Raw genomic sequence first — 16791 nt, forward strand, 5'->3', positions numbered from 1 at the left:
TAAGCTGCATAATAGTCATGAGCCCAGAGACTCAGGAACAAATCTCAGAACTCAGCAGATTTTGGCAGAAATCCCTCCAGATTTAATTGTTAAAATTTCAGAATTCCAAAATCACGTTGCCACTACTGCAGCCGTGCGACATCATATGTTATTCACAATTAGCAATAGAAAATAAATGGTCTATAGTTGACTTTTTGGCATATCTGAGTGTTGGGGTAAAATCCCCAATAATAATGGTGGGTATGGTGTTGAAATATTGAATGTAATCAAAGTAGAGAGAGAGAGAGAGAGTAATGTGGAAATCATCTGCTCCACAGGTAGGGGGAGGGTGTGGGATGCGGAGTATACTGGGGTTTTTGGTGGTGGAGAATGGGCACTGGTGAAAGGACAGGTGTTTGATGTCTACGTAATTGAGACTTAAACCCAAAAGCTTTGTAACTGCTCTCACGGTCATTCAATAAATAACTTTATAAAATGGGAAAAAAGTAAGGTGGAGTTCATGTCCAATTCAATCAGCATAATCAATGGCTGAATAAATAGCAATACTCCTACATACAAAAAATAAAGGTTCACCATAGACTTATCAGTCCTACATTTCCCCATAATTCCCATTTGGAAAAGGTGGATAGAAAGAAAATTTTCTTCTCAAGGCACATTTCATTTCCAAGACCTCTCTCCTCCCTACTTCACATAAGGCACCTGGGACTCCACTGACTTCATTAAGTGGTGACTAAGAAGGGATGAAGAGATGATACAGTGAAGAATTTTCAGAGTTAGGTGGTAAAATCTATGGAGGTATGCTCTCTGTGCGGTCTCTGAGAGGAGGCACCTTCTCCCTTGTATATATGTCTCCTTTGCACCAACCACAATGGGAATGACACAAGTTTTCAAGAACTAAAAGATTCTGGGGTACTATGGCATAAGATAGTACCACCCCCCAGGCATGAACCCTTTCTCTTATCTTGTCTCTCAGTTCAACAAAGGGAGTTAGCTAAAGATTTCTGGGAGGGAATTGAAATGTTAATGAGGCCAGCTCTAGTCTAAGCAAACTAAAGACTCACAGAAAGAACTAGTAAGAAAAGTTGCCACATATTAGCAAGGCAGAACCATCTTCACTCTATATCCAGAATCAAGGTCTTCCAAAGCCACAGCACTCTAGGTTAGTATCAACACACAACTATGGTCACATTGGAGGCCAGGTCAGACCCTAGGTACTCTAGGGGTGGATCACAGAGATAATTGATTGAACATCCAAATCAATGGGTCTCTTACAACTTTTCAAGACCCCTGACAGAGCATAGGGTAGCATTCTCTCCTGCAACTTTTAGTTTCCTTGCTGGGTAATGGGGTGGCATCACTTCCTGTACACTTTAAGGAAATAAAGTCTTCTCCTGCAAAAGTTATAGCAGATAATAGAAAGTTTCACCAGGGATATAAATTTTAAAAGGTGAAAATACTTGAAGGAGAAATTAAAGAGACAAAACCCACCTATTTTAGCTTTTCCTCTCCATAAGTTATTGTTACTCATAAGTATGGAAAATTAGACATCAATTCCTAACTCACCTTTTAGAGTGTTTGAGAGAAAACCCTGGCAGTTTCGGAGGCTCAAATACCCCTAGGAATTGCACTAAAAGCATCATTTCTCGCTTCTCCACTCCTGAGGAATCCTTCTCTCAGGAAACTTTTGTTTGTTAATTAGTTACCTACTGATAGCATACTGAAGATAAAAAGGACAATACTGTATTCTACAAAGAGCCCCTTTTACTTTAGTGGTTTCTAAGAAGGAAGAATTAGGTAAAATAAAAGTGGGAAATATCTGTGATCAGCTTTTTCAGACTGCATTATTTGTTTGTCTGCATAGGACCTGAAAATGTATGCTACTCTCATTATAACTCTATTTCATATCAGCTTTGTCACCAGATAGCAAACCTAGTCTTGACCTTAAGAGAATTTTATCCACAATTGTGAAATCCTTGCTGTTCCATCGTAATCTTCGTGAGCAATTAAACCTGTAAAATGTGTTTTTCCTATAAAGCACAAAAACTCAAAAGACAAATATGCTCTGGTTAATTCATAATGTGGAGTAAACTTTCTTGCCAAATGTGTATGTGTTGTAATATCATCGACTGTGAGAATCCCAAAGTTTTTGGTCACATCTACAGAGCATTTAATGTTTTTTATTCAGAAAGGTCTGCAGGAAAATATCTTTAACAATTACCACAGAGTAAAAAGTTATGGTAAATGAAGTTTCAGGAAATCAACATGAGACTAAATAATTAAACAATATTATTAAGCTGTATGTTCTACAGATTTTAACAATGCTTCTTTTGATCTCTGACCAACAGCAAGTGTAGATTGTTTCTTACTGTGAATAAAGTAATATGCTTTTGCTTTTTTCTTTTCTTGGCACCTTCAGTATATTTTTATGCATTTTGGAACTATGTTGGTTTGCATAAATCTAGAAAAGATGACTATTCTCTCTATAGTAACATCTGTCTATATTAAAGATGGGAAATCTCTGGACACAGTTATGAAATCCTGAAGCCCTATTCAAGGGAAACTGAGTCAGCAGAATTGGTTTAAACAAGAGGTCTAGTAATAAGAGGCATTGTTATCTTACAGACTTCAGGGCTATCCCAGAAGCAGGCTGACTCAAAGAATCAGAAATTATGCTTGTTGTGGAACATGAGAAATGTGCAATTCTGTAGATCTGCAATGACTGACCACAGACTTGTCCCTGCTCTCAGCGTCAAAGAAGTTGTTGGAAACCAGAATCTCTCCAAATATTGGAGAGGGATGTGATGGACTCCTTCCGCCAGGTCACTCCTACAAAGTATGAGAGGTTCAAGGCCAACTCCAGCTCATCATGCTGACCTATTTTTCACAAATTCACAGTGACTAAACCTGGGTAACCCTTTACATGACAATTAAAGAATATTAGTGGCTGCCCACATCCCATCACCTATGCCAGGTAAACTCATCTTCCAGCCTTTATCCAGAGACTGATAAATAAATCCCAAAAGAGATCACGAATCATGACCATCCCGTTATTCGTCGATTGCCTCGAGCAGGCCCCAGTAACGTCTCCTTCATCCTAGCCCTGAGATTATATTCAAGGCTCTTTAGGAGAATGATACCCATCATTGTTACTGGTATTTGGCATATTGGGTACGCCACAGGGAGTTTGCCAGACTTTGTCGTGTGGGCAGGCTACATTCGGTAGCCTGCCAGTTTGTCCAAAGTAGGAATTAGATAATAAGTTGTCATAATAAGATGTCGCACAGCCGTGAATGTGGCCACGTGGTTCCGGGAGATGGTTTTTATAGTCTCTGAGTCTTGGCCATTGATGGGATTACACTGCGCCAGGGGACCAGTTGGTGGGTGTGACCCCCGCCTACTGGAATTCGGAGGATCTGGGTGGAGGATGCTCATCTCTGATCTGAGTAGGCTTGGAGATCTCGGCCCCGGGTCCTGCTTGCCTTTGTTCCTCTGCCGGTACCTTCAGGTGTGCGGAGAGTGGTCTCAGCATGATGGTGGCTGGTCCTGGAGGTCTTCGGCTGCCGGAGCCCTGGTCGGGGTGGGGAGGAAAGCTCAACCCGCTCCCCTCCAAGGGGCCCAGGTGAGGAACAGCCAGGCGCGGGGGCAGGAGACTGAGCTGTTCTCTTCCGGGAGCTGTTTTTTTAGTCTCTGAGTCTTGGCCATTGATGGGATTACATGGCGCCAGGGGGCCAGTTGATGGGTGTGACCCCCGCCTACTGGAATTCGGAGGATCTTGGTGGAGGATGCTCAGCTCCGATCCGAAAAGAAAATTTTTTTGAAAAAAATTAGAGTGTTCAAAAGAGATCAAGCAACCGCAAAAATTTCTGATATCTTTTCCCTGCTGAGACCTCCCGGGTGATCTGGGAAGGGGTGGGCCAGATACCACCAAAACAAAGCCCCAGAAGGTGCTTCTGTAGGATGACATTGCTTTGTCCTTCCTCCACAAGGAGCTTAGGTTTATCTGGTTACACCTATCACAGTGCTCCTGAGGCACTTCCATTCCATTGTGTTTATCTGTAAACATTCTTCCCTATGCTCTCCTCCCCAACCAGTTAATCAGCTTTCCCCCTAATCAGACTCTGTTAACTTGTAAGATTAGATTCCTCAGAAATCTATGATTTTATATGTCTGAGTGAAATATTGCCTTTCTCCTCTCCAGATGCCTTATTAACAGTTTACTTTAAAGCAATGCCCTTTTTGTATAGATACAGGAAGAACGTTAATATTATGCTTTGTAGCTTAGGATTTGATTGGCTTTGAATATTATTCACTCCAGGGCATCTGCTTTCACGACTTAAGCCTCAGTTGCCCTTAGTTCCTAACACCCCAATAGTAGGGTCCCGACGAGGGACTGAATGAACCCAGGGCAAGTGGTGAGATACCCTGGCATCGAAATGGGCCAGGCCAAAGTGCTACGATTCTTAACTATAAGTTAAGAGTTTGATCATAGACAAATGCTGTCATGGTCCAAAAGTAACAACGAGACTAGGATCCTGCTAGGGGTGGGAAAGACTATCTGGCCTGAGCACTGTAGTCTGAGATCGAGATGGCCCTAGGAGAACAATTCTATAAGTTTAAGATATCTCTTACTGTATCCATACAAAATGATTTTATAGCACAGTGGTAGGGCGTTCGCCTTACAAGCAGCCAACATGGCCGACCCGAATTCGATTCCTCTGCCCCTCTCGAAGAGCCCGGCAAGCTACTGAGAGTATTCGATATGCCAAACACAGTAACAACAAAGTCTCCAATGGAGACGTTACTGGGCCTGCTCGAGCAAATCGACGATCAACGGGAGGGCCTTTACCTTTACCTTTACCTATATATTTATATTATATATTCTTATATGCTTGTCAGACAAGGAGAGGAGAGACACACCCACAAGATTCAGCTCTAGGGTGGGTCGTCCTGCTGAGAGAGGATCTGTCCTAGGAGCGCCTTTCCTTGAGGGAAAGAATTCTACCCCTATTGATTGTGACCACACCTATGTGTAATTATTACCCCAACCCCTCATGCTTTGGGATTTAACTAGACTGTAAGAGTGGGCTGGGGGATCAGAAGGAAGAGAAAGAGGTATCAGAATCCAGACTCCAGAGAAGGAGGATGAAGGGGGATGGAGAAGGAGAATGAAATAGCATGGTGGGGAAGAAACGAAGGAAGAGGCAGAGAAGAGAGACTGGTGTGGATGGAGAGAGGATTGGAATAAACTGCGACTAAGGCCAACCAGTCTGGCCCTCGTTCCTTCCTTTGTCTGCCCATCGCCATCAACCTCCCCGGGGTGGGGGAAGAAGGGTGAGACTACCGAACGCAGGCGGCGGGAGAGATAGAGCCACTGTCGCTGTGTGCAGTGACCCTTTCTTGAGTTTACACAGCTTCCACACTCTATAGCCTCTGACATGCCACTGGCCTGACCCAATTGCTTCAGTATGGAACTCCACAGAAAACCTAATCTGCTGAAAACTTCGGGAATACCGGTGTTTGTGGTTGAAAGCTCCATGCCTTCTCAGAGTCAGGCTGGGAGACCTCGCCCCACTTCCCTATACTTCCAGAAGACCCATCAGCCATGCTCACCTACCAGCTACCCAGTTTAATATTCTGAATTTTCCAAATCAACATCTCCAAACTCTGTAACACAGATATCCTGGTAGGAGCACACCAAATTGGATAGAATATAATGCAGAAGTCAACTATTCTAGACCAACAAAACATTAATACAGAAGTCTTGATCTGCAGTAACAGCTTTGCAAACCCTAAGACAAGGACTTAATGTCCTCCATAGTGAGATACAAGAATTTTCACAAAATTTCCTCTACAGAAATATTTTTATTATTTCCATACCTATTTAGTAGTACCAAGCAATATAAAATAAATTATTGTGTGCCTGTCATAGAGACAGGCTTGAGGAGTAATTGGTAAAATAGAGACAATTGTGGAGGGACAGTGATAGTGGTGATGGGATGGGTGTTGGAGTACTGAATGCAAAATAATCATCATGAGAAATTCTGTAAACCACAGTGTTTAAGTAGAGTGGGGGAGGGGAAGAAAAATTAAGAAAAAAGAAAATGAGTGCCTTTATAAATGTCAAACACTTGCTCTGTCCTTAACAAATCCCCAGGACAACTCAGTAAAAAATAGGATACACCAAGTGGAGAGTTCTCTTTTCTTGATGTGCTTACACAAAAGAACAAACCAGTTTCATTAAGCATCTGGCAAATTTAAAGCAAAGGTGGAGAGAAAATTATTTTCCTCTACCTTGTTTTTTTGTTTAAATCAGATTCTAGTTCTTTTTAGTGTTTAAATCCTGTTGTTTGTCGATGCCTCAAGCAGGCACCAGTAACATCTCCTTCGCCCTAGCCCTGAGATTTTAATATCTTTCAGGGTCAGGAGAATGAGACCCATCATTGTTACTGGTATTTGGCATATTGAGTACACCACGGGGAGTTTGTCAGACTCTGCTGTGTGGGAAGGCTACATTCGGTAGCCTGCCAGGTTGTCCAAAGTAAGAATGAGATAATAAGATGTCACGCAGCCGCGCATGTGGCCACGCACATCCAGGAGCTGGGTTTTATAGTCTCTGGGTCTTGGCCATTGATGGAATTACATGGCGCCGGGGGGGCAGTTGGTGGGTGCGACCTCTGCCTACTGGAAGATGGAGGATCTGGCTGGAGGATGCTCAGCCCTGATCCGAGCAGGCTCAGAGAACTCAGCCCTGGGACCCACATGCCTTTGTTCCTCTGCTGGTACCTTCATGCGTGTGGAGAGTGGTCTCAGCATGGTTGCGGCTGGTTCTGGAGGTCTTCAGCTGCCGGAGCTCTGCTTGGGGTAGGCAGGGAAACTCAACCCGCCCCCTCCAAGGGGCCCCGGTGAGGACAGCCAGGCGCAGGGCAGGAGACTCTGCGCTGTTCTCTTCTGGGAGCTGGGTTTTATAGTCTCTAGGTCTTGGCCGTTGATGGGATTACATGGGGCCAGGGGGCCAGTTGGTGGGTATGATCCCTGCCTACTGGAAGATGGAGGATCTGGCTGGAGGATGCTCAGCCCTGATCCGAGCAGGCTCAGAGAATTCAGCCCTGGGACCCACATGCCTTTGTTCCTCTGCTGGTACCTTCATGCGTGTGGAGAGTGGTCTCAGCATGGTTGCGGCTGGTTCTCGAGGTCTTCAGCTACCAGAGCTCTGCTCAGGGCGGAGAGAGAAACTCAACCCGCCCCCCTCCAAGGGGCCCTGGAGTGGACAGCCAGGCACGGGGGCAGGAGACTCTGCGCTGTTCTCTTCTTGGAGCTGGGTTTTATAGCTCCACATGCATGAAGGTACCGGCAGAGGAAAAAAGGGATCACACGGGGTCACATGGAAGCTCAATTTCTAGTTTTTGAAGGACCGTCCATATTGTTTTCTAGAAAGGCTGGACTAGTGGGCATTCCCACCAACAGTGAAAGAGTGTCCCTTTCCCCCCACATCCACGCTAGCACTGGTTGCTTTTGTTCTTTTGAATGTGTGCCTGTCTCTGTGGTGTGAGATGATATCTCATGGTTATTTTGATTTGCATCTCCCCAATGGCTTGAAGAATAAAATTTTAGTAGCAAAAATTATCCAATAAAGCATAGAAAATAAATTCTAAAACTAGTGGAGAAAGTGCAGATCTATAATGATATAGCAGTTATATTCTGCTATATGGACTCCATTTTAATAATGGATTTCTTGTTGGATGAATGTTTAGGACCAATAAAGTATGTTGTTAATCTAATACAAGTGAATCAACCAATTCAGGAATATAGAATTGTTGTTTTGACGCACCCAAATAAAGCATTACCTATGAACAAAATTGAACCTGGAAATTGGGTCTTACAAAAAGCTTGGAAAACTGGACTCCCTTTCATATCAACTGTTGCATAAGTGGAAGGGACATTATTAAGTTATCCTGAGCACCCTGACCACTGTGAAACTTAATGGAATTTCTAGTTGGGTTCACCTGTCCAACATAAAATCAGTTTCACCTACACCACCCAGTTACAATACTCTGACAGAGAACAAGTCAACCTACTCCTGTGAACCCACTGAAGATATGGGTAAATGGTCCATAAGAGAATCCATTAGAGAATCTGTACAAAGTAAGTTCTTTTCTATAAAAAATTGATGGTTGAGAAATAACTTATTTTATAATTATAGAAGTAGGTATAGAACTACGTTTCTTTGTTGTTGTTGTTGTTGCTTTAACTTTTCTAAAGCAGCAAACTACTCTGCCCTTCCAAGGACAGAGAAAAGGCTGCTTACTTATCCAGTTCTGATGAAGTTCTCTTTTTTTCAGACTTTCAGACTGACAGATATGAAACCCAATGAACCATTGCATGAGATTTCACCCCTTATGCAGGCAATGTCTACAGTCTTTTGGTCAGTCTGAAGAAGCTCCAGAAAATGAAACTGCGCCCATTTTTGGCTTTAAGATTTAAAGATTTTCATGGCACCACTGCAGGTATAGAGAAGGCTGGACCCCCCTTGTGAGAAACTCCAGCAGAAATAAGGTTCAGGAAAAGAATTTCACAGAAGACAATTATCCCAATTGCTTTACCTTGGAAACTACCTTATCAATGGACTCTTACCTAGGTAGAAAGCCCCACATAGTACAACTTGGGAGAAACACTATAAAAGTTAACTTGGAGCAAAGGAAGTATGTACATGTGGTACCTGTGTCCATGTATTGCTGTGGTGCCTGAGCACATGAGCTGCCTGCATCTTCATTCTGAGATGTGTACTTTCAATCCTCCATACTTTATCCTGGAAATGTATATTAGGTCTCTCTCTCTTTCTCTCTCTCTCCCCCCGCTGGAGAAGTCTGTGTTAATTCTTGAGCACATTTCTCTCTTTCTTTCTTTCTTTCTTTCTTTCTTTCTTTCTTTCTTTCTTTCTTCCTCTCTCCCTCCCCTCCTCCTCCCCCTTCCTCAGAACTTTCAAAGAAAATCTGTCATGCTTAGAAAAACAAGGATTTTTTGGCAAATAAAAAAAGAAGAGAAAAATTAAAATACAGGTATTTCAGGAAGAATGTGATTGTAACTCATGACAAAGAGGTCACAAAATCTTGTGCCCCACAAAAAATTCAATCCACCTCCGCATTTCACTGCACACCTGGGACAGACTGTGCTCCTTCCCACCCCACCACGCCCCAGCCTGAGGCCCCCATCGCCTGCCAGCGAGACAGATCTCTGAGGGCACCCGCTGGAGTTCTGCCCCAGACACCCGCCCACCTAACCCCCGCCTATCTTCTGCACAAGCCCTTGGGCCCAGGTACCAGCATCTGGAAAGGCTGGGAGCGTGGCCTCTGCGGTAGTGGGAGTGGCCTCCTCAAAAGTGGGCATGGCCTTTGGTGTGGCCAGCACAGTTATTTTCCCCATTCCAGCACTCTCAACACACATCCCAACCTATATCACCTAATTCTGTGCAAAATGACCCAGCAGCCTCAAACACAATACGACAACAATCCATTGGCTTACGCCAAATCCATTAAAAAACCAGTGTACACAAAAAGGCTGCACAAGCCCTATATAAAAGAGCAAATTCTCCCATGCTTCACTAGATGCCTATCATAAGTAACAGAATAATGTCTGAGAGGAAGGACGTATTCTAGAAGAGGAGAAGGGTGACCACCATCGAACAAGCTCATTCGGAACCCTTTCCCACAGTAAGAGGGAACAGTGCTACTGAACTTGAAGTTTCTACCTCTATAAAACCACAACAACATGAAGAAACAGCTCAAATCTCCACTACGAGAAGATGACGAAAAGAGTCCCGAATCCTCAAAAGGGGCTAAGCACAAATATTATCTCTCCAATAAAGAATTCCGAGATGAAATATTGAGGATATTCAAGGAACTCAAAGAATCAATGGAGCAGACATGCAGAAAATTAAAGGAAGAAATGAAATAAACAATGGATCGGATAGTCAAGAAAATAAAGGAAGAAATGAAAGCAGAAATGAAAAAGCTACAAAAAGAGGTGTCACAAATAAAGGATTTAGTAGATGAAATTAAAAACTCAGTGGGTGTCCTCAAGAGTAGAATGAATACAGCCGAAGACAGGATCAGTGAGCTTGAAGATGAGCCGCTGAAATTGTATAGGCAACAACAAACAATGGGAAAAGACCCAAAATAGCTCTATAGCGAATAAGAAACATAGAGAATGACGCCAAGAGGAACAGCATTAGAATCATCAGAGTACCAGAAGGACAAGGAGGCAACTCTAATGAAAAAACCACAGTGAAAGAAATCATTGCTGAAAAGTGTCCAGAGTTAAAGAATGCAAACATCCAGATCCAAGGAGCCAGAAGGGTGCTAGCTAAAAGAGACCTTAATAAAAACACTACAAGGCATATCATAGTCAGAATGATGGATGCCGTGGAAAGAAACACAATAATGCAATAAGCAATGTCAAAGAAGGAAATCACATACAAAGGAGCATGCCTTAGATTTACAGCAGACCTATCAGAGAAAACTCTCCAGGCCTTAAGACAAAGGTAGGATATAGTGGGAAAAAAAAGAATTCAATGAAATGAATGCCTTACCAAGAAAACTTTATCCAGCTAAACTTTCGCTCAAACTCAATGGAACAAAAAAACATTTTATAGACAAACAACAGCTCAGGAACTTCATAGACTCAAAACCAAACCTAAAAGAACTAAAGGGACTCCTCTAAGAAAAGACGGAAAACACCCATAAACACAATCAACACCTATAGAAAGATGGCACAAGCCCCAATGACAAAAATCTCTCTCAATGTCAATGGTCTAAATGCACCAATTAAGAGACACAAAGTGGCAAAATGGATCCAGAAACTGACCAACATTCTGCTGCGTACAAGAAACACATCTGAATAGTCAGAGCAAACACAGACTGAAAGTTAAAGGATGTAAAACAATCTTGGAAGCAAGTAGCTTCCTCAAAAAAGCTGAGGTGGCCATACTAGTATCCAACAATATAGATTTCAGTTTGAAAAAGATTAGAAGTGACAGCGAAAGGCATTTTCTATTTATCAAGGACTATGTACAACAGGAAAAAATCACACTCTTAAATGTATATGCACCTAATGAGGGAACATAAAACAACTGCTAACAGATTTTAAGGAGGACACTGCTGGCAAGACAATAGTAATTGGAGACTTCAACACCGCCTTATCACCTCTGGAGAGATCAACAAGAACAAAACTCAGCAAGGAAACATTGGCCTTGAAGGAAAAAATAGAAGAGAGAGGGCTAATAGACTTATACAGGGCTTTACACCCCCCAAAGAAAGAATACACATTATTTTCCAGTGCAAAAATAGACCACATGCAACATCACAAAACATACCTCAATCGAATCAGAAAGATAGAAATAGTATCAACAATCTTTTCAGACCACGATTCACTGAAGATAGAAGCTAATCACACACAGACACAGAGAACCAAATCAAACACCTGGAAATTAAACAACTCAACGTTGAATAATGAGTGGGTCAGGAAGGAAGTCTAGGATAAAATCAAAAGATACCCAGAAAAAATGAGAATGAAGACACGAACTACCAGAACCTATTGGATGCAGCTAAAGCTACGTTAAAGAAAAATTGATAGCTTTGAAATAATTCCTAAGGAAGGAAGAAAGGACCTACAGTGATAACCTGACATCACAGGTCAATATCTTAAAAAAAGACTAACAAAAGGAACCCAAATCCAGCCGAAGGAAAGAAATAATAAAATGTAGAGAAGAAATTAAAGGTCAATGAAACCAAGTGCTGTTTCTTTGAGAAAATAAAGAAGATTGATTACCACTAGCAAGACTCACAAAGAAAGAGAAAGAGAAAACCCTAATAAACCGAATTCGAAATTAAAAAGGGGACATCACAACAGAAATCAATGAAATTCAAAAGATCATCAGAGACTACTTTTAGAGTCTGTATGCCATGAAACAATAGAACTTAGAAGAAATGGATAAATTTCTAGATTCCAATAATTTCCCAAGATTGAACCAAGAAGACTTGGAATACCTGAACAGACCCATTCATATCAAGGAAATTGAAACTGAAATCAAAAGTCTTCCCCAAAACAAAAGCCCAGGCCCATATGTATTCACTAGCAAATTCTTACAAATATTTAAAGAGGACCTGTTGCCAGTTCTCCTCAAGCTTTTCCAGGAAATTGAAAAAAAAAAAAACAGATATTCTCCCAAACAGTTTCTATAAGGCACATATCTCCGTAATACCAAAAGCAAACAAAGACACCACCGACAAAGAAAACTATAGGCCAATATCCCTGTTGAACACGGATGTGAAAATCCTCAACAAAATATTAGCAAATAGAATCCAACAGCTCATCAAAAGATCATACACCACGACCAGGTGGGATTCATCCGTGGGATGCAAGGATGGTTTGACATTTGTAAATCAATCAACATAATCCATCATATCAACAACAGTAAAGATAAAAATGATAGGATAATATCAATAGATGCAGAAAAAGCATTTGACAAGATCTAACATGCATTTATGATGAAAACTCTCACCAAAATGAGTATTGAAGGAACCTTCCTCAAGATAGTCAAAGCCATTTACAACAAACGTATGGAAAGGATTATCCTCCGTGGGGAAAAACTAAGGGACTTCCCTCTAAGATCAGGAACAAGAAAAGGATGCCCACTCTCACCACTTCTGTTCAATATAGTACTAGAATTACTGACAATAGCGGTTAGGCAAGAAAAATATATTAAGGGCACACAGATAGGAAAGGAAGAAATCAAGCTATCACTATTCACAGATGATATGATACTATATCTAGAAAATCCTAAAGCCTCTACCAAGAAACTCCTAGAAATTATAGAATTGTGCAGTAAAGTAGCAGGCCATAAAATTAATAACCAAAAATCCATGTCCTTCCTATACGTAAATAATGTGACAGAAGAAAATAACATGAAAAAAAAAAAACAATCCCGTTTACAATCATGCCCCAGAAAATCAACTACCTTGGAATCAGTCTTAATAAAGACCTAAAGGACCTCTACAACAAAAACTACAAAATGCTACTCCATGAAATAAAAGAGGATATGAGGAAATAGAAACATATCCCTTGCTCATGTATAGGGGTCATTAACATTGTCAAAATGGCAATACTCCCCAAAGCACTATACAGATTCAATGAGATCCCTATGGGATACCCATGAATTTCTGCAAAGAAATGGATCAAGAACTCATGGAACTCATATGAAACAACAAACGCCCACGAATATCTAAAGTAATACTTGGGGAAAAGACATTGGGAGACATTACCCTCCTCAACTCTACTACAAAGCGCTAATAATGAAAACAGCATGGTACTGGAACAAAGGCAGAGCTGCAGACTAATGGGAAAGAGTGAAATATCCTTAAATAAAACCCAAATATATGAACATCTAATATTTGATAAAGGAGCAAGAAATGTGAAATGGAGCAAGGAAAGCCTCTTTAACAAATGGCGCTGGCATAACTGGACAACCACTTGCAAAAATGGCGTTAGACCTTGACTTAAAACCATGCACAAAAGTCAGATCAAAATGGATTAAAGATCTCAACATAATGCCAGAATCCATTAGGTACTCTGAAGCCAAGGACGGCAAAACTATCCACAATATTGAGGCTAACAGTATCTTCAAAGACAACACTCCACTGACCAACAAAATGGAAATAGAGATAAACAAGTGGGACTATATTTTTTAAAAATTTTTATTAGTGAAACACCATGAGGTACAGTTGTAGACTTACAAATTTTTGTGCTTGGGTTTCAGTTATACAAGGATCGAGTACACACCCCTACACCAGTGCCCACTCTCCACCACCACTAATTGCAGTATCCCTCCCACCCCTTAACCCCCATTCCACCCTGACTCTGTGGCTGGGCATTCCCTTTTTTTCTTTCTCTCCTTTTGGGTGCTGTGGTTTGCAAAAGAGGAATTGAGTGGCAATCATGTTCGGTCTACAGTCTACTTTCAGCATGTATCTCCCATCCTGGGAGGATCCTCCAAACACCGTTTGTTTTGTGCTTCCTTCTCTATCTAAACCGCCTTCACCCCTAGAGTGTGCGGTTGGCCTCCAAGCCATGGAATAAACCTCCTGGTACATATCTCAGCTAATCTTGAGTGTTAGTCTCCTATTTTGTTACTTTATGCTCCACAGATGAATGCAATCTTTCTATGTCCGTCCCTCTCTTTCTGACTCATTTCGCTTAGCATGATACTTTCCATATAGTACCATTTGTATGTAAATTTCATGACTTCATCCTTTCTAACAGCTACATAGTACTCCACTGTGTAGATGTACCAAAGTTTCTTTAATCAGTCATCTGTTCTCAAGTACTCAGGTTTTTTCCAGATTTTAGCTATTGTTAACAGTGCTACAATGAACAAACAAGTGCAGATGTCACTTCGACTATACTTTTTTGCCTCTCTGGATATATTCCCAGGACTGGTATTGTTGGGTCAAATGGGAGCTCAATTTCTAATTTTTTGAGAATCGTCCATACTGTTTTCTAAAAGGGCGTAACCATTCAGCATTCCCACCAGCAGTAAAGGAGGGTCCCATTCTCGCCATATCCATGCCAACACCAGGTGCCTCTGTTATTTTGGATGTGGCCAGTCTCTGTGGTGTGAAATTATATCTCATTGTGGTTTTGATCTGCATCTCCCTGATGATTGATGGTGTAGTTCATTTTCTCATGTGTCTTTTAGCCACTCGGATTTCTTCTTTGAGAAAGTTTCTGTTCATTTCATCGCCCCAATTTTGATGGGGTTGGATGTTTTCTTCTTGTGGAGTTCACCCAGTACTTTGTATATCCTTGATATCAACCCCTTGTCGGATGTGTATTCGGCGAATATCCTTTTCAAATGGGACCATCTTAAACTTAAAAGCCTCTGCACCGCAAAAGATACAGTCACCAAAATACAAAGAAAATCAACAGAATAGGAAAGGATATTCACCCAATACCCATCAGACAAGAGGTTGATATCAAGTATATATAAAGCACCAGTTGAACTTTGCAAGAAGAAAACATACAACCCCATCAGAAAATGAGGTGATGGAATGAATAGAAAATTACTCAAGGAAGAAATCCAAATGACCAAAAGCCACATAAAAATGCTCTTCATCACTAATAATCAGGGACATGTAGATCAAAATAACAATGAGATACTACCTCATTCCACAGAGACCGGCACATACCCAAAAGAACAAAAGCTACCGGCTTTGGCGTGGATATGGGGAGAAAGGGACCCTCCTACACTGCTGGTGCGAATGTACGCTGTTTCAGCCTTTCTGGAAAACAGTATGGCTGCTTCTCAAAAAATTAGAAATTGAGCTCCCATTTGACCCAACAATACCAATCCCAGTAATAAATCCCAGAGATTCATAAAAAGTATAGTCGAAATGGCATTTGCACTTGTTTGTTCATTGCAGCAGTATTTACAATAGCCAGAATCTGGGTAAAACCCGAGTGCCTGAGAACAGATGATTGGTTAAAGAAACTTTGGTACATCTACACAATGGAATACTATGCAGCTGTTTGAATAGATGAAATATTGAAATTTACGTACAAATGGTTCTACATGGAAAGTATCATGCTACGTGAAATGAGTCAGAAAGACAGGGACAGACATAGAAAGATTGCATTCATCTGTGGAATATAAAGCAATATAAAGAGGAGAATAGGAGACTAACACCCAAGAATAGTTGAGATAAGTACGAGGAGTTTTGCTCCATGACTTTGAGGCCAGCCGCACATGCTGGGGGAAAAGGCAGCTCAGATAGAGAAGGAAACTTCAAGTAAAGGGTGTTGGGAGTATTTGCTCAGGATGGGAGATGCATGCTGAAAGTAGTTTATAGACTGAACCTGATTGCCACTCAATACCTCAATTGCAAACTACAACACCCAAAAGGAGAGAGAGAACAAAATGGAATACCCTGCCACAGAGGTGGGGTGGGATGGGGGGGATTTGAGGGTTGGGAGGTATACTGAGATCATTAGTGGTGGAGAATAGGCACTGGTAGAGGAATGGGTACTTGATCATTGTATAACTAAAATCCAAACACAAAAATTTGTAAGTCTACAACTGTACCTCATGGTGTTTAATTAATAAAAATTAAAATAAAATCAATCCAATATTCCCTTGACATCCTGTTATTCATCGATTTGCTCAAGCAGGCGCCAGTACTGTTCTTATTTGTCCCTGTCACATGCTAGTGCAGCCCAGTGGCATCATCTTGCTCCAGGAACACAAAGAGCCTCAAACTGTTTATTCAGGGTTTTGATGAAGAAGTCTGACCATCCCATAGGTGGGCGGCCATGTGATCTTTTTGACGTCCAGTGGAATCCAATCAGTAATGGCTCTAATCCAGAGGTCATCTTCAAATCGTATTACGTGTCCAGCCCATCTGATTTCCTATGCCTTGACAAACGAGAGAGAGTCCCTGATTCTCTATCATCGATGAAGGTCAGAACTCCGGATTCCTTCTTTCACTTGAGTGAAGCATGGTACTCCAAACATAGCACTTTTGATTCCTCTTTGGGAGACATGAATAACATTTTCATCCTGTTTTCATAGGGCTCATGTCTCTGATGTGTATGTTAGGGCAGGCAGAATGGTGGAGTCAAACAGATGTGCCTGAAGCCGGAGGTTCTTCATCCTGTTAGCTATTTCTTCGATGCTCTTGAAGGCATTCCACACCACTCTCTTCATCCTGCACTACTGCTCAGGTCCAGGTCACTCGTCATGTT

This window comes from Sorex fumeus, unplaced genomic scaffold, assembly GCF_029834395.1.
Source record: "Sorex fumeus unplaced genomic scaffold, SorFum_2.1 ptg000050l, whole genome shotgun sequence".
In the NCBI taxonomy this organism is placed as follows: Eukaryota; Metazoa; Chordata; class Mammalia; order Eulipotyphla; family Soricidae; genus Sorex; species Sorex fumeus.